Source organism: Pseudorca crassidens, chromosome 2 (genome assembly GCF_039906515.1).
Source record: "Pseudorca crassidens isolate mPseCra1 chromosome 2, mPseCra1.hap1, whole genome shotgun sequence".
In the NCBI taxonomy this organism is placed as follows: Eukaryota; Metazoa; Chordata; class Mammalia; order Artiodactyla; family Delphinidae; genus Pseudorca; species Pseudorca crassidens.
The window spans coordinates 140,949,596-140,975,625 of record NC_090297.1 but is presented as its reverse complement, the minus strand read 5'-3'; the positions used below and the strand labels follow the sequence as shown (position 1 = coordinate 140,975,625).

Sequence of the window (26,030 nt, the reverse complement as noted above, 5' to 3'; positions counted from 1 at the left end):
GTGTATATATGTCAGTGCTACTCTCTTACTTCGTCCCAGCTTACCCTTCCTCATACCCGCTGTGTCCTCAAGTTCATTCTCTATGTCTACATCTTTATTCCTGTCCTACCCCTAGGTTCATCAGAACCATTTTTTTTTAGATTCCATATATATAGGTTAGGTGGGAATGTAAACTGATACAGCCAGCTACTTTTGATTAATTTTGCTCAGCCTAGAAATGTGTTCTTCTTCTCTTCTCTACATATATCTTCTGATTCTTCAAGCCCACTATAAATGTCACTTCCTATATGATTTGACTTTCTTCCTCAGTAAAATTTAACCATACTCTCCTCTTAGCCCATAGCACTCATATAATATTAATTTCAACAAATATTAATTTCAAAATGATGAGAAAATCACTCTGATAGAGATAGATAAATCATATAGACTGGCAAGGAGAAAGGAAAAATTAGCACTTGGTCTCCTGAGTCCTGTAAGCTATGATGAGTTCACTGAAGACAGCAACTTGGATTTATTCATTATCCATTCACTTGTATGCATTATTGACACATTGTGAGTGTTCAATATATTTTTCTTAAATAGTCTCCTTCCAAAAAAAGTTAATTACTAATCTTTACCATTGTTTTAACGTTGGATTCATGTACTTTTTTTTTCAAACTGTTTAATGTGTACAAGCTTAGTCTACCCAATAGAAGCCTGTAAGGTCCTAGAGGTGAGGCATCTAGAAGATTCATACTGAATTAAATAATAATATTAACAAACTACCTTTACCTCAAAATTAGCTTCCTGAATTATGGTTTCTGTCACTTCTGTATAAAAATACCAAAATTTGATGTCATCTGTTATGTGGCCATTACTCAGTCTACTTGGAATATGATTTGAATATGTTAATAATTTGGGGAATTTTTTCCACACAGATGACACATGAGGTGGATGAGTATCATGGAGTTGACACAACAAATCAGAATCACATTTAAAGGTACAGTGGAACTACCTTTAGTTATTTGAATCTCATTAGTTATATGATAATCTAGAATAAAGCAGAAAAAGTAGCCAATAAACCTCACCATTTTAGAGTTTCCAATGTTACCATTATTTATACCAAATTTAAAACCTTAATAATATCCTAACACTCTGTGTATGCTTTTTGTTCATTTTTATAATATAAAACCAGGTAAATTCTATTCTTTTATGAACTTTATCTAAAGTTGACAGATTTTAATCTTTTTAAAAATCACTGGAAATAATTTAAAATGACTCCCAAGGTGGCTTGGGCAATTTTCAGTTTCTCTGATGTAAGTCTATGAGCAATGTTATTTTCAGTAATTTAGAATTTTTGATTATTTAACTTTGGCTGAAGAATAACTTAGTTTCCTTGACACCTAACACTCCTAATTAGAGTCATTTGTAATGTGAAGTATCTGATTATATAATTACATTGTCCAACATCTAAAAAATAAAGTCTGCGATCTATCCTAAGGAAACAATTCCAAAATATAAAAAATATGCAAAGTCGTTTATCACATCATGATGTGTACTACAAAGTTAATACAACTTCAATTTCTAAAAGTAACGTACATTTTATAAATATTAGACTGGATGTAATATTACAGAGTTTAAAAGGCTCTGTAGCAATGTGAAAAATGATTGTGTGAATTAAAAAATTTTTATCAGAATATAAAATTGTATGTTTATTATGATTAAAAATATGTAAAAAATTCACATATTTGTAATGAATGGTTGGGGAACTTTCAGGAAGAGACTTCAAAATCAGATAGTTGATTTACAAATGTTGTGTTAGTTTCTGCTATACAGCAAAGTGAATCAGTTATACATATACATATATCCACTCTTTTTTAGATTCTATTCTCATATAGGCCATTACAGGGTATTGAGTAGAGCTCCCTGCGCTATACAGAGGGTTTTGTTTTTTTTATACAACAGGTTCTTATTAGTTATCTATTTTATACATATTAGTGTATATATGTCAGTCCCAATCTCCCCTGACTACTTCTTAGCAGTGTCAACCAGTCTTCCTGTTTTCAGCTTCACCTTCACCCCCACTTTCACAGGTACCTGGTGCCAATAATTTCTGAGCCTTTGGGGATCCATAGTGAAAAAGAAAAAAAGATTTCTTCTTGGATTTCCTCACTGCTAGTTTAGGATTCAGGTTTCTTGGGTCTATTAAGTGAGCTACAACTCATAATATGTTTCATTATTTCAACTTTTAAAATATTGCACTCCTGCCACCACTTCCTTCTCCTTCTTCTTCTTCTTTCCCACTCCCTTTCTGCATTCCCCCAACAATATCTTGTTGTGAAATATAATAAGCACGCCTAAAGTGAACATGTATCTGTGGTAGGCAAAATAATGACCCCAACACATCCATGACCTAGTCACCAAGACCTGCGAATATGTTACTTTATATGGAAAAAAGGACCTTATAGATGTGATTAAGAATCTTGATATGGGGGGAATTCCCTGGCGGTCCAGTGGTTAGGACTCTGCTTTCACTGCCGAGGGCCCGGGTTCAATCCCAGGGTGAGGAACTAAGATCCTGCAAGCTGCGTCATGCGGCCAAAAAAAAAACCCAATTCTTGATATGGGGAGTTTATCCTGGATTATCTAATATTGGCCCAATTATAATCACAAGGGTGCTTAATGTGAAAGAGGAAGGAAGAAGAGGAGGTAGGAATGATGTTGTGTGAGAAGCTGTTGCTGGCACTGAAGATGGAGTAAGGGGACCAGAAGCCAAGGAATGCCAGTGGTCTATAGAAGCTGGAAAACGGAAGGAAATCCTCCCCAAGAGTCTCCAGAAAGTAACACAGCCCTGTTGATTCCTTGATTTTTGCTTAGTGAGGCCTACGTTGAACTTCTAATTCACAGAACTATAAGAAAATAAATTCGGGTTACTTTTAGTGACCACATTTCTGGTAATTTGTTAAGGAAGTGTTAAGAAATGAGTACAGCACAATATAAAAATAATCAAAAGTTAATAACCATGCAACCATCATCCAAGCCAAAACATAAAACATTACCAGGCCCTTAGCAGCAACCTTCCTGCCATATATCCCTTCTCCAATGTATCTCCTTTGTACTAGATGTAACTACTGTCTTGATATTTGTTATACTCTTCCTTGCTTTTCTTTATATTTTTACAACCCATGTATGCATGCAAAAATATTGTTAAGTTTTGCCTGTATTTTTAGCTTAACAAAGATAGGATCACACTATGTGCATTCTTTTGTGTTTTACTTCTTTAGCTTAATATTTCTATATTATTCATACATGTTGTATATAATTCATCATTGTATAATTGCTGTGTATTTTTTATTAACATGTATTTTATCTGATATAGTTACACTAGCTTTTTTTGACTGGTTTTTATGTGCTACTTAATTTTTCCATCCTTTTCAAATTCTGTCTCCTTATGTTTATAAATGTCTTTTTTCAACAGCCTACAAGTAGGCTTTTTAAACAGTCTGATAATTATTCTTTTAACTGGCACATTTAATCCATTTATACTTAATGTAATAAATGATAGATTTAAATTTAAATCTACCACCGTATCTATTTGTACCATCTGCTCTATTCTTTTCCTCTCACTCTCTTTCTTGCCTTTTTTGGTGAGTCAGTCAGGGGAGTTACTGAGTGTTTTTTGTATTACTCCATTTTTTTCCCCTCTATTGGTTTGAAATTAGGCACTCTTGTTTTTATTCTTTTGTTGTTGCATCCTTAACTTATTCAAGTGAAATGTCTCCTAATAAAATAATAGATGTTATCAATGGATAAAAATGCTCATGGAAAACTGGACAGATCAAGTGGACATCATCTGATCTTAGCTTCACCAAATGCGAGCCCAGACATATTCTCATGGCATGATAAAATATGAAGCACAAGAGTTTCACCTTGTGCAATATTGTTGCCAATAACCAAAGCCACTGAACTGAATTGCTATGGATTGAACTGTTTCCCCCAAAATTCATATGTTGAAGCCCTAACCCCCAATGTTATGCTATTTGGAGATGGAGCCTTTGGGGTGTAACTTGGGCTAGATGAGGTCATGAGGGTGTGGACCTCATGATGGGATTAGTACCCTTTTAATAAGGCACCAGAGACACCAGAGAACTTGCTTGCCCTCTCCTTGTGCCCACAAACAAGAGGTTATGTGAGCACACAGTGAGATGGTAGCTGCCTACAAGCCAAGAGAAGAAGCCTTAGAATGAAACTTATCTTTCCAGCACCTTCGTCATGGACTTCCCAGCTCCCAGAAGGGTGAAAAAACTACTATATATTATTTAAGTCACCCAGTCTATGTTATGGCAGCCTGAGCTACTTACTACATTTTCTTTTATTTTTTTTCCCCTTCATCCATCTCCCCAGCATGTTATTTCATAGATGCCAACATAACCAGTATGGGGATAAACAAAAACTAGACTTTTTAGGTGATCAAGATTTACTTTTATCTCCTGTAATGGAGAAAAGAGATTCAGAATACTATAATGACTGTATGAATCAGACAATTAATCATTACTATAACCTAATCAAATGTTAACTGTAAGTGAAAGTATTGAATCCAGGAAAAAGTAAAAAGTAACATTTTTCCAAATTAAACCCATTATCTGTCTTTTAATGACACTATTTGTTTTTGCTCTCTCAGATTTCCTTTTGACCTCACTCTCTCCATCTATATAACAAATACTAAAACATATATTCAGAATTAGTTTTAAACAATTTATAGTGGTTAAAGCTTTCAGACTCGCAATATTATGAAAATCTAAGGATTACTAAGAAAAGTAACATGGTCCAGTGAAAAGAGCTATGACCTCTGACTCAGAAGCTGGATTACTAAGGGCTAAGTGACCACAAAAAGGTCACTTTTAAGTCCACACTATTATAATTTCTCATTCTATAAAATGGGGGTAATATAGAATATATACATACCTAACATTAATATAACTAGGATAATATTGTAATCCACTTCAATTAGATTCACAAATATTTTTGAGCTGCCTTTTATATCCCAACCATTGTTCTAGATACAATAAAAAAGATGTGTATGGTCTCTAACCTCATGGAATTCATACGAGTCTGATGGGCATGATGAGTCAAAAAAAAGTATGATGGGGACTTCCCTGGTGGCGCAGTGGATAAGACTCCGCACTCCCAATGCAGGGGGCCCGGGTTTGATCCCTGTTCAGGGAACTAAATCCCACATGCTTGCTGCAACTAAGGAGCTGGTGAGCTGCATCTACGGAGCCCGCCTGCTGCAACTAAGACCTGGCACAACCAAATAAATATTAAAAAAAAAAAAAGTATGATGAATGCTATCAAAGGAATGGTAAGAGCTGTAGAGCAAGGGAATTTATTTATTTATTTATTTTTAAGAAAGCACTATTTTTTTTCTATTTTATTTATTTATTTTTGGCTGCATTGGGTCTTCATTGCTCTACATGGGCTTTCTCTAGTTGTGGTGAGCAAGGGCTACTCTTCTTTGTGGTACGTGGGCTTCTCATTGCAGTGACTTCTCTTGTTGCAGACCACAGGCTCTAGGCACGCAGGCTTCAGTAGTTCTGGCACGTGGGCTTCAGTAGTTGTGGCTCGTGGGCTCTAGAGTGCATGCTCAGTAGTTGTGGCACACGAGCTTAGTTGCTCTGAGGCATGTGGGATCTTCCCCGACCAGGGCTCAAACCCGTGTCCCCTGCATTGGTAGGTGGATTCTTAACCACTGAGCCACCAAGGAAGTCCTGAGCAAGGGAATTTAACTATGAAGGGAGTCTCCTGAAGAGATTAGAGGCTAGGGCCTAGGGAGAGGTGGGTAATGAAAAGAAGGACTAGAGTCTTTAAGAATGAGCAATCTGGCTGCCTACAGGAATAATAATAGTAAGCAGAACTTGATTTATTGAGTTTTGTAGTGCTTAAAAAAATTTATTGCCAACATTTAAGAACTTGGAGGTTACCAGAAAAAGAAACCAGATTTCTTAAAAAATGAGATCTAACACATGGCAACTTTCAGCTGAACCAAGGAGCAGCTGCTTCCATGAGAGTATGTGTGATCCAATTTGCCACAGATACCATCAGTCTACATTTGTTTCACTTTACCTTACTCTGCTTCTGTGTGTATTTGGGTTTTAAATATCTGATCTAGAAAGAAGACTGTACACTGAAGAACAGAAGTAAGTCCTTTGTGGCTGATGCACAGAGACAAAAAAAAATCAGATTGGAAGTCCAAGCTGGAGTGGTAAGTATGTGCCAGATTGGGGCAAACCTGGTAGGTTTTGGGTCAATGGAAGAGCCACTAAGGAGTCTTAAGCTGGAAAATTACATGCTCATATTTGAGTTTTAAAAATACTTTTCTGGATGCAAAGTGAAAAGGAGATTTCAAAATATATTTTAAAAGCTGAAGACTAGGGGACTTCCCTGGTGGTCCAGTGGCTAAGACTCCACACTCCCAATGCAGGGAGCCTGGGTTCGATCCCTGGTCAGGGAACTAGATCCCTCATGCCGCAACTAAGACCTGATGCAACGAAGACCTGATGCAGCCAAATAAATAAATATTTTTTTAAAAAAGCTGAAGACTGTAAAGTATCAATCTGGCTTATCTTGTCAAGTTTCAGGTGGAAACCAAGAATGAATTTTAAGTTTTGTGCAGAATAGGTTCCATTCTGATAGAAGAAAACCATCGTGACTCTTTTAACTTTTTCTAAAGACAATAAAATAAAAGTTACTCATACCTTGAAAAAAAACATTGACCAAAATTATTCTAACATGAAGGGGGAAAAAAAACTTGCATAAAAAGTGAAAAACCAGACGATAAAACCTGAGTGATAAAAGAAAACTTTCCCGTATGTTACAGAAAAGTCTTCCCCTTGCTCAATACAGTACATCCTACTATTATACAAATAAACATAAACTCATACAGACACACTGAAAAAGTTATAACTCAGAATGACCCATGGGGCTTATTTCCTGTTAGATTCTGTGCCTGGTTCTGCTCTCTAATTCTCTTTGAATACATTTCAGCAATGATTCATTTTGTCAGTCTGCCAATAGTCTTTCCTACTGAGTGAGTAGCATGTACTTCACGTACGTTAGCCGAAACACAATTGAGAAGTTTGCTCAGATTGCCCACGATTACCTTATTTGCTATTCAAAAATGTCATGCTTTTTTTTAAATCAGTAATATGCCTAAGACTACATATCATATGACAAACAGTGAAAGTTAATTTAAAACACCAAGGGAACATTTATCTAGGAATGACTTTGACCTGCATTTGGGGGACCTGGCCTCCTTCAGTGAGGCCCACTGCCTTGGATCTGCGTGGAGCTCGCCTCTGTTGCCCAGGGTAAGCCACTACTTTCCAAATCCAGCCTGCCCCACTGGGCACCATGGTGTGTCTGACAACACACACACACACTCCTGTTTTCGTGACTCTTGTGCCCTAATATATTTGTGAGATTTTAGTCAAGAACATTATTTCATTATTGTTTTCTCACCTACTCCTTGTCACCCCCATCTCCTCCTCAAGGCTCAAGTCTGAAGTCTGTGAAGAGCTGAGCTAAAGAAATAATAATATTAGCTAATATTTATTGACTCACTGTGTGTCAGAGACTGTTAAGTGCTTTGTATGGATTAATTCATTTAATCCTCACAACCACCCAATCAGACAAGTAGGAAAGTTATCCTTTTTACAAATAAGGAAACTGGACCATACAGTGGTGAAGCTGGAATATGAACTCTTGCTATTAACCATCTACAACTATAGCTCTACAACCCATATTTTTAACCTCTATGCTACAAACATTTTACTGTACTCAGATTCACCTTTTTTTCTATAATATTTAAGACTGTATTAAATGTGCTTTTTCTAGGAGGCTTCTAGGCTCCTGGTAGACACATCCTATCAGTCTACAAGTCCCACCAGACATAGCTGGGTAGAAGTGGCCCCAACTTAGGCTCAAGCTGGGATCCCGACTCTCCCCAACTCCTGGGTAACACCAACCCACAGATCTTTCTTTGTCATCCCTTCATCTCCATCAAGTCAGACTGACAGCTTGAATTTTTTGCTTCTACTTAATGCCCATTTTGGAGATAGCATTCCCTCTTCAATTGGGGATGAGCACATAAAAATCCTCTCTCTTTACTGAGTCAGAAACAAGAAACAGAAGGAAACCCTATTATCCATACCAGTGTCTTATGGAAGCTTGGTTGTCAGCAAGGACCAACTGTTCCTAAGATCAAATTTTCCAGCAGCAACTATTTCCCTCTAGAGAGAGCTGATTAAGCCAAACCCAGAGTCATCTCTTGATCCACCCTTTTCCTAAACCTTCTCACTTCCTTACAAGCAGCACTTTTAAATTGTTGACTTCATCCATTTCCCTCAATACTCTCTCACCTAAATTGCTGAAAATACGTTACCTGGTTTCACAGACTTCTCTATCCCTGACAGTCCCTTTCATTTTTCACACTCTAGCCAAAGAATCTTTGCAAATTGCAGACCTAGTCAAGTTACTTCCATGCATAAAATCCTTCAATGACTCTCCATTGCTCTTAGGATAAATTTAAAAGTTTCAACATTGCATTGTTACCTGGCCTTAGTTTATCTTTCCAGATTCATCTTTCATTATCTTTCCCAAAAGTGACGCTACATTCTCTTCCATCCCATCATTCATAACTTCTCTTCGTTTCACTAAGGTGATATATTTCTTGTCTACTGGTGTTTACACACCTTTTCTCCAATGCCTCTCATTGTTCCTTCTCCTTTGTCAGGCTAACCTCTTCAGGTTTTTTGTGCTTCCATATCTCCCTGTATTTCTTCATTGTTTTCATGGCTGGTTGAATTTTCATTGCTATTGCTTGTATAGTTTGTATCTCTAGCTAAACAGTAAGCTATGCAAGAACAGGAACCACTTTACTTTGATTATTATTGTGTCCCCAGCAACATTTTACAGTGCCTGGCAAATAATAGGCACTTGGTAATCATTTATTGAATAAATGAGCATATGAGTAACCTGCTACATTATGAGTTAAATAGGTTCCCATGTTCCCATCAGTCTATTTGAAACCTAAACTTTCAAATTAACTTCTGGAACAGTTTGTTAATAATTTGGGATTTAGCTCCATTTTGTCCATTTGTTTATTTGGAAAAGGAATGTATTTTACACAATCATCTCTCCCCTTCCCCTCTAATGATTGCTTCTAAATTCCATATATTTGTCATTCAATCAGACAGGAATATAGAGTAAAACCATGATCCGAGGTAGAGAATTTAGAAATGGCAATAAGAGAACTAGAAAGATTGGAAAATTTAAAAATTAAATGTTATTTATAAAGTTGTGTCAAATTACATAGTGTTGATTGAGTGCCTAACAAGCACGGTGCCTAGCACTTAGTAGGCACCCCCAAAATATATGTTGACTTTCTTAATGAATGAAGCAACTTTTCAGAGTTTTATCCCAATGTCCTTGATAGAGGTATCAGCAATGCATACACCTACAGAATCAAGTCTAAGTATTGACTTTAAGAATTTTATTTCTAGCACTCTTGTGAAATAAGTTCTTTTTTGTGGGATCTCCCCCTACAAAATTACAAGCTATGTGTAGGACAGAGTGAGGCATTGTGAGTCTTAACAAAGGTTTTGGAAATTCTCTTGTCATCTTTCTGGGAGGAGGAGTAGTTGTGGGAAGAGTTAGGTGTGGCCAGAGCTGGGAGCTAGAAGTAGTAGCCAGACAAGAGGGGTCAGGTTACCCTGAGAATATGAGGGCAGATGCTGGTAGCAGCACTGCTATTGGGACACTGAGCCCTAGGCCAGCACTGAAATATCGAGTTGAGCCTAAACTCTCAGTGATCCAGGATTGTTAAAGGGAACCATAGTTGTCCTTAGCTGTTGGAACTTCTTGGGTATCAGCAGAAGCGCAGGTGAATCCTCTCCACTCAAACAGTTGTCTAATTTAGACTCACTGGAATGTCACATAGTTAAGATTAGGCAATTAATCACAATCAAAGGTTACAAAGAAAACAGCAGTTAATATTAGTCAGTAAAAACAATAAACAACAGATTTAGACTCCCAAGATTTTTGTATATATTTATAAGATAAAGAATTTTGAGCAAATATGTATGAAATGTTTAGAGAAATAAAAGATTCCATTACAAAGATAACCAATTAAAAGTTATGAACCCATATATTTGACGGGAGAGTGAAACATCTAAAAATTAAAATATAACTGTTGAAATCAAAAAATCAATGGTTAAGCAGTAAACACATCTAAAGAGAGAATTAATGATGATGATATTTCTTGAGAAATTACACAGAATGCATCACAAACAGACAAGGATATGAGAAATATGAAAGAGATATGGAGGACAGAAAGAAAAGATTAACATAGACCTAGACAGAATTCCAGAATAAGAGAATAGATAGAAAGGAGGAATGACAAAATTTAGAGACATCATGGCTGTAATTATTGAGATTTAAGAAAAGCACAAATCTCTACTGATTCACGAATCACAATATGTTCAAAGTAGGCTAAATTGTTTTTTAAATCCTGGAAACATGAGACAACATAGAAAGAAATGACAGCCAGAATGACAGCAACAGCACTAATAGAGAGAGTGTAATAATGTCTTTAAATGGTTGAGAGACAAAACTATCAACGTAGAATTATGTATTCAGCAGAACTATCTTTCAAGAATGTCTAAAATAAAGACATGCTTAGCTTAACTCAAACTGACAAGCTTTATTATTAAGAAATCTACATTATAGGAATGTCTAAGAAGAAGGAAAATTAACCCAGAAGCATGGTCTGAAATACAAGAAGAAATGATGAGCAAATAGAGTAGTAAATGTGTCTGTGTCTGTGTGCATGTGTGTCTGTGTGTGTGTGTGTGTAAAACAAAGCATATATTGACTATATAATTTAGAAATAGCAATGTTTAAAAAAAAGAAATAGCAATGTTGAATATATGGGGCTAAAGAAAGGACAGGATTAAAATCCTGGACAAAATTAGCATATAAGTGCAGGGAGGAATAGAGTTAAAGTGTTCTAAGGTTTTTTATATTTTAGGGGTTAAGATATTGATTAAATCTGATTTCTGATAATGATATGTTAGGTTATTCATATAAAATCCTTGCTAAAAATAATGAAAAGTGTTCAATAAATTATAAATAAAACAACACATTTTAAGTATTGAATATCTTAAAGACAGTGGCTAATTTGGGGAAGAAAATCTCTAATTGGAGAGGTTGAAAAACCCGCATTAGGGGCTTCCCTGGTGGCGCAGTGGTTGAGAGTCCACCTGCCGATGCAGGGGACACGGGTTCGTGCTCCGGTCCGGGAAGATCCCACATGCCGCAGAGCGGCTGGGCCCGTGAGCCATGGCCGCTGAGCCTGCGCATCCAGAGCCTGTGCTCCGCAACGGGAGAGGCCACAACAGTGAGAGGCCCGCGTACCGCTAAAAAAAAAAAAAAAGGCTGTAAAAGCTATAACCAGTATGTGGTAAAAAATATCCAAATGGGCTAGACAAAAAACAAACAACAACAACAACCCAAGATACAGAGGCAAAAAAAGCGCATGAATTTGCTCAGTAAATAAATATTTACCATGCAGTTACCATCAGGAAACACTATTTTTGGTGTTAGGGACTGTTCTAGGAGTTGCAGAAACAAGATAACAACAGCAATAAAAACAAAATAGACATGCAAAGCCTTCAGATGTTGGGACAATCAGTCAGATTTTAAAACAATTGCACTTGACATGTTTAAGGAAATAACTCACAAAGTTACAAACACCTGTGGGAATCAGGAGATCATGAAAAGTGATCTATCAGATGTGAGAAAAAACCAAACAGAGTGTCTAACTGAAAAATAAAATAAGAGAAATTTTTTAAAGCAATGGAGATGGCAAATAAGCATATGAAAAGCCACATCATACTCATCAGGGAAACATAAATTAAAACAACGAGATAACTACTACATACCTATGAAAATGGCCAAAATGTGAGACATTGACAATACCAAATGCTGGCGAGGATATGAACCAACAAGAACTCTCATACATAGCTAGTGGAAATGCAAAATGGTACAGCCACTTTCAAAGACAGCTTGGCAGTTTCTTATAAAACTGAACGTACTTTCACCATATGATACAGCAAAACGTGTTCCTTGGTACTTCCCCAAAGGAAATGAAAACTTATGCTCACACAAAAACCTGCACATGGATGTTTATAGCAGCTTTTTTCATATTTGCCAAAACTTGGAAGCAAGCAAGATATACTTCAGTAGATGAGTGGATAAATAAACTGTAGTCCATCCAGAGAGTGGACTGTTATTCAGCATTAAAAAGAAATGAGGGGGCTTCCCTGGTGGTGCAGTGGTTGAGAATCCGCCTGCCAGTGCAGGGGACACGGGTTTGATCCCTGGTCCAGGAGGATCCCACATGCTGCGGAGGAACTAAACCCATGTGCCACAACTACTGAGCCTGCTCTCTAGAGCCCATGAGCCACAACTACTGAGCCCATGCACCGCAACTACTGAAGCCCACGTGCCTAGAGCCTGTGCTCTGCAATGAGAAGCCCGTGCACTGCAACAAAGAGTAGCCCCCGCTCGCCACAACTAGAGAAAGCCCACATGCAGCAACGAAGACCCAACACAGCCAAAAATAAATAAATAAAATAAATAAATAAAATAAATAAATAAAATAAATAAATTTATTTTTTTAAAAAAAGAAATGAGCTATTACACCATGAAAAGACAAGGAGGAAACCTAAAAATGCATATTACAAGGTGAAAGAAACCAATCTGACTACATACTGTATGAATCCAACTATATGACATTCTGGAAAACGCAAAATTATGGACACAGTAAAAAGATCAATGGTTGCCAATGGTTGTGGCCAAGGAGATGAGGAGAGAGAGGTGAATAGGCAGAGTACAAAGGATTTTTAGGGCAGTTGAAAATACTCTGCATAAAATTATAATAATGAATATATGCCATTACACATCTGTCCAAACCCACAGATTGTACAACACTAAGAGTGAACCCTAAGGTAAACTATAGACTTTGAGTGACTGTGATGTGTCAATGTAGGTTCATCCTACATTCTGGTGAGTGATGTTGATAAAAGGGGAGGCAGTGTATATGTGTGGGCAGGGATTATATGGGAAATCTCTGTACCATCCTCTCAATTTTATCGTAAACTTAAAACTGGTCTAAAAAGTAAAGTCTTTATTAAATAAAAGTGACCCTATGTATCTGTATGTATTTGCCTGGCACGGATAAAGAGATGAAAAATACACACCAAACTCTTAATGTTGGTTACCTGAGTGCAGGTTTAGAGAAAGGAGAGAGATGAAGAGAAAATAAACTTTTTCTTTATATAGAAAACAAAGCATAGCTGGTAATGATTGGATACAATAGAAGAAATAACAGTTGGTGAAGTAAAAGAGAAATTTGAAGAGATCAAGAACACAAGATGAAGAGACAAAGATAGAATGAAGCAAAAGTGAATAGGAGGTGTGAAGGTGACAATGAAAATGTCTATCATATGTTCAATTGGAGAACCACTAGAAGAGGAAAGCAAAAGTGCAGCAGATTCATGGTTTGAAAAGATAAAGGATGAGAATTTCACGGATCTAAAGAAAGATAATATACCACAAATTCAAGAAGCCCAATAAATCCCAGAAGACAATTATTTTAAAATACGCACTTAAAAGCATCATAACAAACTATCAAAACTCAAAAACCATAAAAAGTTTTCAAAACCAGTCCCCCAAAATAAACAGTTACCTTCAAGGAGCCACAGGTCCCCTGAAGCTGACTTATCATCAACAGTAATGAAAGGAAGAAGGCAATATCATTTATCTCCAAAGTAATGAGGAAAAAAATATCAATCAGGACTTCTACAGGAAAAATAAAAGTGAGAGTGTTGTTGCCAGCAGGCTTTCACCTGAATTGAAATTCTAAAAGATGAAATTCAGACACAAAGAAAGTGATCCTAGATGGAATGTCTGAGATGCAGGAAGTAATGAAGGGCAAAGAAATTGGTAAGTACATGAACAAATTTAAATGTACATCAATTGTATTTTTAAAAGTAATAATAATATCTTGTCACTTTTGAAAAAATATTAAAATACCAGATAGTAATGTATTAAGTGGAAGGTAGGGGTGCTAAATGGTATTAAAGTGTTAATTAAGGAGCTTGACTTCTATGTTAACCATTTCTAAACTAGTGAAGAGAAAAACAATAAAAGTATAAAAACCAATTTGACAAATTAAAAAAATAAGAAAAAGAAATATAAACACTTGGGACAAATAAAAGGTAGAACATACAATGGCAAAAATGAATTCAATTATATCAATAACTACCTTCAATGTACATAAACTAAATACCTTAGTTAAAATGAAGTTTGACAACTGAATAACAAAAAAAATTATATGCTGTTTATAGAAAGATTAAAAGTTGCAGGATTGAACAAGATACACCATGCAAATTCTAATTAAAAGAAAGCTAGTTTAACCACATAAATATGAAAAAAAAACTAACTTTAAGTCAAAACATTAGTACAGAAAAAGAAAGTCAAAATGATAAGAAGGTTTAATTCATAAGGAAAATGCAAGTCTAATTTTGTATGCTCAAATGCTATGGTCTCAAAATATATCATTTATGAATAATAGCACTTTTATTTTTCCTTCTGAATCCTTACTTCTTTTGTTTGTTTTCATGTCTATTTGCACTAACTAAACTATCTAGTAGAAGGTTTATAGAAATAGTGAAAACAAACATCCTTGTCTGATCCTGGTTCAAAAACAGGAAGTCTTTAAAAATGTTTTTATCAACTATGAGATTTACTGTATGTTTTCATAAATACCCATTTTTGTGTGTGTGAGGATAAATATATATTTTTTAATTTTTAATCTTTTAAAAAGTTAATTATTTAAAGCAAAAAAACATGTAGAATGTGTTGTGTGATATATAACAGATGTCCAAGTAAAATGTATGTATTCAGTAGCACAAAATATGAAAGTGTACCGTTACAATATTTTAATATACCTGAAGTGGTGTATTATTTTTTTTAACATATTTATTGGAGTATAATTGCTTTACAATGGTGTGTTAGTTTCTGCTTTATAACAAAGTGAATCAGTTATACATATACATATATCCCTATATCTCCTCCCTCTTGCATCTCTCTCCCACCCTCCCTATCCCACCCCTCTAGGTGGTCACAAAGCACCAAGCTGATCTCCCTGTGATATGTGTCAGCCTGTGCTTTTAATGGATATTTCTATTTTTGTAGAATAGACAAATGGTTCTAATTCTCCATTCATCAGGGAAATTTCAGGAATTAAAGTCACTATGAATGCCCAAATTAGAGAACATGTGTTTCCTATATAGGGAGGCTTCTGAAAATGTTCCCAGAAGAATTATATGCACATGTAATTGCTTACACTGTCTCACACTGTTTATAACCCATTCATTCCCTCCTTTCACTCACAGCTCTGTTCCAGCCATAAGCATTAGTAATAGTTCAGTGGCATTTTACACTTTTTTCCTAGGGCATTTTCTCCTGCTGTGGGCCTCAATCAAAGTTGGCAGCTTTTCGGGTTACCTGGTAAATGGCTAAATCAGGATACACTAAGTGGGTATTGGGCCAAGGTGTGCCAAGTATTGGGTCTCTTTCTTAATGGTACAGGGCTAAAAAGCACAGCAAGTTGTTTCTCCCTTTGGTGGAGCTATCTTGATATCTCCCAAATGCACTTTTAGTGTTACCACAGGATCTGACATCAAGGTTGCCTGGTCTTCCCTTCATTCAAGGGGATCAGATAGTGTAAACAATTAGGTTAAGGAACTGGCTAAAGGATTTGATCATGAATTCTTCTTTTCATGGCTTAAGTCAGATCTCTGTTTACTTGACTTGGAGTTTTTATTTGGTTTTATATTATGTGGTTGCTCCACTCCCAATTTTTTTCTAAGGAACTCATTCATAAACAAGCAGGCATAGCCAGACAGCTCTTCCAGATAGTCCAGTCTGATGATCATACCAGTCTTACTGCCTATTATGGTCTTGCCTCATCTCAGCCATCCCCATGCTGCTGCTCATTTCCAATGCAGTATTTCATACCAGCATTTCTGGCCTAGAGAGGATAGCTATTTTAAGTAGATGTTTAAAAACGGATGCTTTTAAAGATACTGGTGATTCCTTCAATACATATTTCAGGTGTTTGTTGAAGAGACTATCATCTAAGACCCCCTAGATGGCCATTTTTATAATTTCTAAAATAAGATATTTCTAAAATTCTAGTATCCAACTTTCATTAACTACTGAATGCATTTTTAAGTGTGTGTTTGTGTACATGTGTTAACCAATTTAAAGAGAAAACTGTTAGTTTTCTCAACCCAGCTAGTCTAGTTCATATAGAATCTCTGATACATGAACCACATTGACAAATTCAGTAAAACTAAAATCATGTTGTACTCTGCTTAGTCAAGTATCCACAAAATCATTTCCCACATGTAATTCCCACATTAGGGTTAACATACACTGGCATGTTCCTGCCTGCTATTCTTTTGTTATGTAAAATTTTAATTTGCCTAGGTTGATCTGAGGCATGCCAGGGTATAATTCTGATTAATGGTCTATGGATGAAAAGATATGGGGCACGAGGAAGATTGCCGACTACTTTCTCAATGTGAATTCCCTCAGATGAAGGTATATAGGCATCTACAAGCATGAGAGGAAATAGCTTTTCAGACAACAGGGAAGAGTTGCTCTTCTGTCAAGAAAAGTTCAGGGGGGATTTACAGGGGCTTGGAGGTTCGAATTACTCTGATGCCTCTAGTTCACATTTTCCTAACGGATGTCTGAACTTTTGTGTAAGAAATCTAGCAAAGTTTTGATAGTGATCATTAGTGCTGTCCACCAATTATTTCCACTTCTCATACTGAGCAGAACTGTACCTCATTGTCCCTTTGAAGTTATGAAAGGCCATATGACTTGCTTTGGCCAAATATATATGAGAAGTGATGTTTTTCATTTCCCTTCAGAAGCTTTAAGAGCTAGTTCACAATTCATCACACTTTCTTTTTTTCCTTCTGCCACAATCACCAGCAATGGTCCAGATAGCAGAGGCTATATCAGCCTGAGTCGTGGAGTGAAGGTTATGCAGAGCAGAACTGCCAACCAACCTGCAATGAATATGTAGTATGAATGAGAAACAGACCTTTATTGCTTTAAATCACTGTGATTATAAGGTTGTTTTGTTACCAAAGCATAACCCAGGTAGCCTATCCTGACTGATACAACTCTGAATTCAACTAGTGGTTAAACACTGAGTTTGATTCTTGGCTATTTCAATCCAATATGTGCAAGATATAGGAGATTCTTTCAATATATTCATATAAAGTCCCTGAAATTATATCCATTTTTTTAAACTGATACTTTAATATTTTGAGTCTATAATTCCTCTGTTACCATTCATCCAGTGCCATCAGGAGCCTCCCTACCCTGCCATCCTCGAATTCCTCACACTCTTTATGTTGTTCCATGATAGAAACTATTCTAAGCCCCCACACTGTATTGTTTATTGAGAAATTTGTTTTTCCAGATAACTTTCTTAGCTGCTTCATCAAAGGGCACAGTACGTGATATCTCCCCTTCCCTGAGGATCTGTATCTTGAGGTTCATCATCACTTATGTTCCTTGGTTGAAATTAGCAGACACTGACTCTGTCTAACTTTCAAAAGGGGAGTTTATGGGAAGGATATTAGGGTCTTAAAGAGAAGACAGGAAGTTAGAGGACCAAACTTGGCAAGGGAAAGAAACTGGGGCAACTCCAGAAAAGAAAAAATGAAGAAACAGGAGGAAATAACTACCATAATGCTGGAATAGCTGTTGCTGCCAGAAAAGATCTCTGGCTGTTCTTTCTGACCTTGCACCACCCACTCAGACTTCAAAATCTTCCAATTAGAAGGTCTTAGATCATAATCTCACCCACTAGCAGTTCTAGGGAGTGGGAGAGGAATGGTCTGGCCTTTCAAAGTTTCACTGTTAGAGGCATAGGCTTGAAATACCCTCCCAACACGATTATACACAGTGGGAGAGAGGTAAATCCTCAAAGAAATCAGGTTCTACCAGGGAGAAGAATTGATGCCAGTCAACGACAACACCAAAAAAGATAGTCATCTAATAGGGAAGTGAGAAAAGGAGAGAATAATATAGTACTTTTTTTTTGGCCACACCATGCAGCTTGTGGGATCTTAGTTCCCCAACCAGGGATCAAACTTGTGCCCCCTGCAACGGAAGCATGAAGTCCTAACCACTGTACAACCAGGGAATTCCCTAACATGGTCCTTAATAAAAGAAAGGTTTATGGCTACATTATCTTTTTAGTTTACTGTAGGAACTCAGGAAGTATTCACTTATGAAATTCATTTATTTTTCTTGCAGGGTCATTAGTTGAAGGCACTTTGGAATGATAAAAACCCTAATTCAAACAAGGGTCTGTCATTTACTAGATATTTTGGGGCAAGTTCCTTAATTTCTTTGAATCTCCATTACCTCCTAGAGTTATCTGAGGATTTTGAGTTAATATCTAGAGAAGGCCTGACACACACCCTGCACTAAATAAGCATTAGCTTCTATCCCCTTTGTATTAGAGTTCTCCAGAGAAAAGAACCAATAGGATGTGCTTATATGTAGAAGGAGACTTATTTTAAGGAATTGGTGATTATTCTAAGGATCACACAATTATGGAGGCCAGCAAATCCAAAATCTGCAGAGTGGGCCAGCATGTTGGAGACCCAGAGAAGAGACAATGCTGAAGTTCAAGTTCAAAAGCCATCAGGCTAAAGACTCAGGAAAAATCCAATGTGTTGAAGTTCAAGTGCAAAGGCTGCCTGTTACAGAATTTCTTCTTGCTCAGAGGATGTCATTCTCTTGTTCTATTCAGGCCTTCAACTGATTGGATGAGGCCCACCCACATTATGGAGAACAATCTACTCTACCCAAAGTTCACCAAGTTAAATGTTAATGTCATCCAAAAACATTCCCACATAAACATCCAGAATAATGTATGACTACATATCTGGGCATTGTGGTCCAGCCAAGTTGACACATAAGATTAAAAGTGGTCAAATAATAGCAATTTCAGGGATGAGATCACACCCTGAGAGATGCTATTTTTCAGGAAAACAGTTTTCCTTCTTTCTCTGCATTCACTAAAGCACTTTATATGGCTGTTAAAACCAGCTGGGGAAGGGCTGCCAGTGATCGGGCCTATGGGAATGATAGGAATGGCAGGTGTGAGACATGAAAATGTAGGTCCCAGAGGTTAGGTACTCAAGCTTTAGAAGAGGCTCACCCCCACGGAGTCCTCTGCTGTGGCAAGAAAAAGATATGGTTAGACCCCCAAAGAAAATAATAACATCCATCAATACCAATTCCTATCAGCAAATCTTGAACCTGATCAAAAATGAGCTGATCATGGGCTTCCGTGGTGGCACAGTGGTTGAGAGTCTGCCTGCTGGTGCAGGGGACACGGGTTCGTGCCCCGGTCCAGGAAGATCCCACATGCCGCGGAGCGGCTGGGCCCGTGAGCCACGGCCGCTGAGCCTGCGCGTCCGGAGCCTGTGCTCCGCAACGGGAGAGGCCACAACAGTGAGAGGCCCGTTTACCACAAAGAAAAAAAAATGAGCTGACCATCTGCAAGCTTGTGACTATCTACTCTTAGAACAATGCCAGAATAGCACTTTGGCGCACTGCCCGTGGACACATATAAGCAAAATATTTGTGGCCAATATTCAAATCCTCATGATGACATAGGTGAGAAAGATAAGATTTCTGCAAGGACTTCTCAGAAGATAGATTAAATGCAAAGAGACTAATGGCTATATGTAACATGGCACATACCTGGAGATGAATGAATGTTCAAAATTAAGATTCTTATGAAACACATGCCCAGGCTAAACACAGACAGTGTCCACAAGAGACTGTTGGATGACCATGCTGAGGCTACCTGTGCTATGAGGAGCAGCTATAGGCCAAGAATGAAAAGATCATCCAGACTCTGTCCAAGAAGGAAGAAACTAAGAAATAAATCTCCTCTTATCTGTACATAGTAGCCTCAACAATAGATGATCCAAAAAACTCAAGCCTTTACCTGGGGATTAAATGGTTAAAAGAAAGAGACAGAACATCTAAGGAATTTAATAAGTGATCAGAATAATATCACTAAATAAAAATTAATTTAATATTTAGGTTTAACCATATGAAATTGCTGTTTTTTAAATTAAATTAAATTTTTTTTGGCCACACTGCATGCAGGATCTTAGTTCCCTGACCAGGGATCGAACCCGTACCCCTGCATTGGGAGTGCAAAGTCTTAACCACTGGACTGCCAGGGAAGTCCCTGAAATTGCTATTATTTGACCACTTTTAACCTACAACAATGGCCGTTTCTTATGGTTCTGTTTAATATGTGTAGGAGTCAAGGTGAAGTCAAGATACAATCAGCAAACAGGAAAACTCTGCCCTATAAGTTATTATATCCTCATTTTAAGTCTAAGGAGATATAGCTGCTAATTGTGAAAGGGAAGCAGAATTGAAAATTTTGGTTTTATTGGGTTTTTTTGTTTGTTTTTGGCCACGCTGTGCGGCTTGCGGGATCTTAGTTCCCCTACCAGGAATTGAACCCTCACGCTCAGCAGTGAAAGCATGGAGTCCTAACTGCTGGAATGCCAGGGAATTTTCTGAAAATTTTAATACTGACAATTCAAAATTATAAAATCAGGGCCTTGAGATCAGTAGAACAGCTATTAAAGATTATGCTGGTGCAAAGTGTAATATGTATCATGCATAATTATACAATGGAAAGAACTCTTTTCTCTTGCACATAGGACAAGTGGTTTGGCTAAACAAAGATAAGATTCTTTGAGGGCAAGGGCTGGGGGTTGGGGGAGAAAAATACTTATGCATGTATATGTATATGTAGGTGTACGTGTGTGTGTATAAATATAGGAGTGTGTGAGTTTATGTGTGTAAGTGTATTATGTGTGTGCACACTTATGTACATGGGTAGCTATGTATGTGTGTGTAAGTGTAGGTATAGGTATATGTGAGGTAAAATTTTCCAGTCATGACATTTACAATATTACAAAGAAGAGAAAACTTAGTCCTCGTCATCTTATTACTGTAGGTCTAGGTGCTGTACTGACTAGGTGTATGTGAGGTAACCTTTTCCAGTCATGATATAAATGAGATTCCAAAGAGAAAGGTTATGCCTCATTACCTCATTACCGTTGGTCTAGGTGCTGTCCTAAGGTCTCCCCTGGACATCCAAGACATTGCAGAATTGAGAATGATGGGAAATAGACTGAAGTCTGAAATAAGTCCATCTTCCTCCTTTCACCTTCCCCTTTCCACTTCTTCACTCTCTCTTTTCCTCCTCTCCTTTCCAGAAGTATGGGAATAGGGAAAACCTTTCATATGGGAGATGCTGACTGCCCTAAGGGAGAAGCTGCTCCTGCTCTAGTTAACTCACAATTTTTGCATCTTCTCCCTTGGCCTATGACTTCTTCTGGAAACTGATGCACTAGCTCCTCCTGGTATATGAGACCTGATGAGATTTACCAGGATAACTGCTTTACCAGGTTTTGTGTGTGTGTGTGTGCTTTGTCACACAGCTTTCAATTTTTCTCAGTTGTGTATATTCATTTCAAATAAGGAGGCTTAATTTGTACATTGTTAATTAACCAAGATAAGAAAAGAATAATTAATTCTACAAAGCCTAAAGGCTTGAATCTAAGGTATTCTTAAGAACTGTATCATATGTTTCTCCAAAGCACTTATCATCTAAGCTTATTACTTCACAAAGATCTTTTAAGCTTTGCAAATATCATTCACAAACTGAAAGATTAGATTCAGGGAAGTAGAGAATAGCCAAAGTCCAAGAAAATATCCTTGATCTGGATAACTCTACAATGTTTTGGAAGCAGTACAAAGAAAAATGCATAATACTAGTGTTGGCCTACAATGCCCAGATTATGAGTCTGATTACTGCCTTAATCACCTCACTTTCTATTCATACTATTAGGGGATATTTGACAAAAATGAATTTGAATTAATACAAGGTGTAACAAATTCAAAAGAGGCAAACTTCTCTTTAACTTAACAGGTATTTAGCATCTAATATACACCAAGTAGTGCAGGAGAAATAAAATTAATATAAAAGAGTAAAGCTTTAAGGAGTTCAAAATGTTTTCTGGGAAGTGGAAATTCCAATTTTGGTAGCATCCCTATGAAGTCTTGGTTCAAAAAGTTCCACCAAAGCCAGACATTCCAACATACTTAACTCATGGCTTTTGAGACTGCTTTAAAAACACCTATGCCAGGAACATGAACACACCTACGAAAGAAACAAGGGAAGTAACCATCAAAGAAACCTTGTGGACCCCTGCTTGGGTTCTGCAAATATTGAAAAAACAACCACCTTGAGTTCAAGGAGGACAGAAATGAGTACTCTCTGAACCAGTCTGTCTCAACACGTAGGCGTTCCAACCCCAACCTGCTCTTGCAGCTCTCCTTCCTTCCATCATGATCCTGGATCCTAGATTACTCAGCCAACACTGCTTCCCTGGAAATCAGTCCTCTTTGGCATAATAGGCTGACAGGACTTGATTTTGCTATTACAGGTTTCCTTTCCCTTTTGATTCCACAGATTCCCATCACAGCATCTGATTCTACTTGAATGGGCATGCATTGTTGGAAATTTGACACTGGAGGCAAATAAATAGAGATGGCCTGGTGCCTGGTCAACAAAACTACACTGTTGTCCCTGAATAGATAGAACAAGAGAAACTAAAGATTTGGCTTTTATCCTTGAGGAGCCTACATATAGAGGAGAAAAAATATGTGTACATGTATTATTTTACATTATATATAAATATGAAAGAACTCAAGTATAATTAGAGGAACAAGAAATAACACTGTCAAATAAAAATTGCCATGGAAAAGGGGGTAAAAGAATGATCAAAATGATGTGAAATAAACATGAGGAGGCTTCCTGAACGAAGAGAAGTACATTCAAGATACAGAAAATGGGTTAGGCAAAAAGGCATGAAAACATAGTTCATTAAGTTTTAGGCAATCATAATTTTTATATTCTTAAAAAGCATATAGGGCTTCCCTGGTGGCGCAAGTGGTTGAGAGTCCGCCTGCCGATGCAGGGGACACGGGTTCATGCCCCGGTCCGGGAAGATCCCACATGCCGCGGAGCGGCTGGGCCTGTGAGCCATGGCTGCTGAGCCTGCGCGTCCGGAGCCTGTGCTCCGCAAAGGGAGAGGCCACAACAGTGAGAGGCCCGCGTACCGCAAAAAAAAGAAAAAAAAAAAAAAAAAAAAGCATATAGCAGTTCTAGAATAAAACAAATTCTGGAGAAGGATGTTTATTTATTTATTTATTTATATTTCTCTTTGATTTGATGGAGAAGGAAAACAGGAATAATACAGATATAGAAGAGAATTTTAATTCTGAGTAGTAGTTTTGATTATGAATCCTAGATTTTAAATGAAATCAATATTGGCATTATCTAAGTCTAAACTCACGAATGTCACTAAACCTGTAGCACTGACACAACCTTATTTGGGAAGAATGCTTAGAGTATTTTACTCCTCTCCCTTCTTTTTAAATAGTATCTTAAAAATCTAATAAATATTTATGTTGTACATTTTATAAAAATAGATGGTTATGTGAAGAGCATAAATTTCATCTCATTACATGGACGAACACTGTAAGGCTTAGAACAGTCCAAAGTGAGGACTGCCACAGGATTGAATAAATTTCACAGCCACAGGATTGAATAATTTCAATCTACAGGATTGAATACACTTCCATTAGTGGAAATGTTCAAAAATGACTATTAAAGTCCTTATTGAGTCTGTTACAATATTGCTTCTTTTTTTTTTTTTATGTTTTGGTGTTTTGGCTGCAAGGCATGTGGTATCTTAACTCCCCGACCAGGGATCAAATCCGCACCCCCTGCACTGGAAGGCAAAGTCTTAACCACTGGACCGCCAGGGAAGTCCCATTAAGGGCACTTCTAACTTTGATTCTGTGATTTCGTGGCTCTAGCTGAGAGATTTCCATATGAGCAATCATCTTTATTCATGCAGAGTCTTCAACAGAGGTAAATATTCCACTTTATTCTAGCAATGAGCTACATAACCGTCTATGTCCTTCCCAAGAACACCACCAGGGATTCTCGGCATTGCCTAGCATTTCACAAAGTTTGGCTCTGGAAGCATCTGTGTCACAGTTGCGGGAATGATTACTAAACTTTTAGATTCCTAGGCCCCACCTCAGACCTACAAAAGAAGAATCTTTATGGGTGAATCCCAGACACCTACATGTTTAACAAGCTTTCCAAGTGACTGATGTAACACTGTAATTTGCGAACCATTGCTCTAATCTTTGACATTCCTGCTGTAAAGGGAGACCAGTGAGGACTATTTGCAGTTATGATGGCAGTTGTAGAGTCATCCGTTCCTTAAGGAGTGAGTTAAGCTTGAAAATATCTCAAACATCATTTAAGCATTCAACCACCTTTGGAGAGTAAACTTACAGCATATAAAATGTTCCACGGTCTTTTCCTTACAAAAGACAATTTTCTACTTTCATGGACATTACAATTACTAACAGTAATCTTTCTTATAATTCTTTTTCTCACCAAAGAGTGAGAAAGGTGAATAAGGCCTCAGTTATCAGCAGTGTCTGGTCAAGATTTGAATCTATAAATATTTTAGCCTTTTTCATTTCTATTTGATATCAGAAAAGAACACAGTATTCAGATCATATTTGCAACCTAAACCACAGAACATGAGTTAAGAAATCCAAGGAAATCACCTCACTTATCTCCATTTTACTGTAAAAATAATTAGCTATTTGGTTGTATTACCAAACCATAACTGCTTTATCATCTGTCCTATAGTTTATAATGGCATTAACAAAATTGAAGATCCTAGACTCTCACCTACTATTTTTTCCATTACAGTTTTTTTAACTATATGGCAAAGATTTAGCTATTAGTAGTAAAAATATGGCTAAACTGGGCTAATTGAGAGAAAGCTAGTCCAAATTAATTTAAAAATTGATCATTAAGGCTTTTATAAAATATTATTTTCAATAATATATAAGATATCAAATTTAAAATATGAAATGCTAATAGTGAGCATAAATAATCTTTTTAGGCACATGAAAGTAAAGAAAAATAATTAATATTACTTAAGTTTTTGCAGATTTATTCTATAAATAGACCAGGTCCAAATCCTGTCTAAATTCTCACAAATTCCAAATAAAAAGTTTTGAATTTGCACTATGTATCTGCCTTTTGGATATTAATCATCAAATTATTGTGTAGATTAGATACCTTTCATGCCTACCTCAACTTATCATCTAAGGATATTTTTTATTAGACTAAGTTAAAAATACTCTTTAGACAGAAAATGTATTTTTATTCTTTAAGTAATTACTATAATACCCCTTAGGTACAAATTAAACATAAAGAAAATGTTAACATTTAAAGGTTACAAAATTTTCCCACAGGAAATATTTGAAAAGATCACTTCAATTTATAAGAATACATTTTGCCAAAGTTAGAAACATAATTTACAAATTCTAAATTTTAATTGGCTGCTAAAACCTAAGTTTCACTTATTCTAGAAAAGGAGTAGTTTTGGTTTGGGAGGCTAAACAAGATCATAAAAGAAAATAATTATTCATAGGAAATACTCTATTAGAACCCCATTTTAGGGGACCAGCAAAGTAAAATATTCTGAAAAGAATATATGTTTTGTTAGAAGTGTGTTAAAATATGTCCTAAGTAAATAAGTAGTGTTTCTTTGGTTATATAACTTGATTTAACCACTCAGATAATGACAGAACTAAAATGGGGCAGAGAGTAAGGTAGTGTAGTATGATATTGGTAGACAAAATCATACAAATCTTGGAGGCAGAAAGCCCTTGTTTGGGCATGGACA

At 36.8% G+C, this 26,030-nt stretch overlaps 1 protein-coding gene and 1 long non-coding RNA gene across 2 annotated transcripts in view; one reads left to right on the top strand and one right to left on the bottom strand.

Moving 5' to 3' along the window:
• The window catches only part of LOC137211930 (uncharacterized), a 154,876-nt gene that overhangs the window by 52,854 nt on the left and 75,992 nt on the right, over positions 1–26,030 (bottom strand). The window lies entirely within an intron of this gene.
• The window catches only part of PDC (phosducin), a 64,526-nt gene continuing 45,734 nt past the window's right edge, over positions 7,239–26,030 (top strand). The window contains exon 1 of the mRNA XM_067714671.1: positions 7,239–7,346. The gene's annotated coding sequence lies outside the window, so the exon portion shown is untranslated. The remainder of the gene's footprint in view (positions 7,347–26,030) is intronic.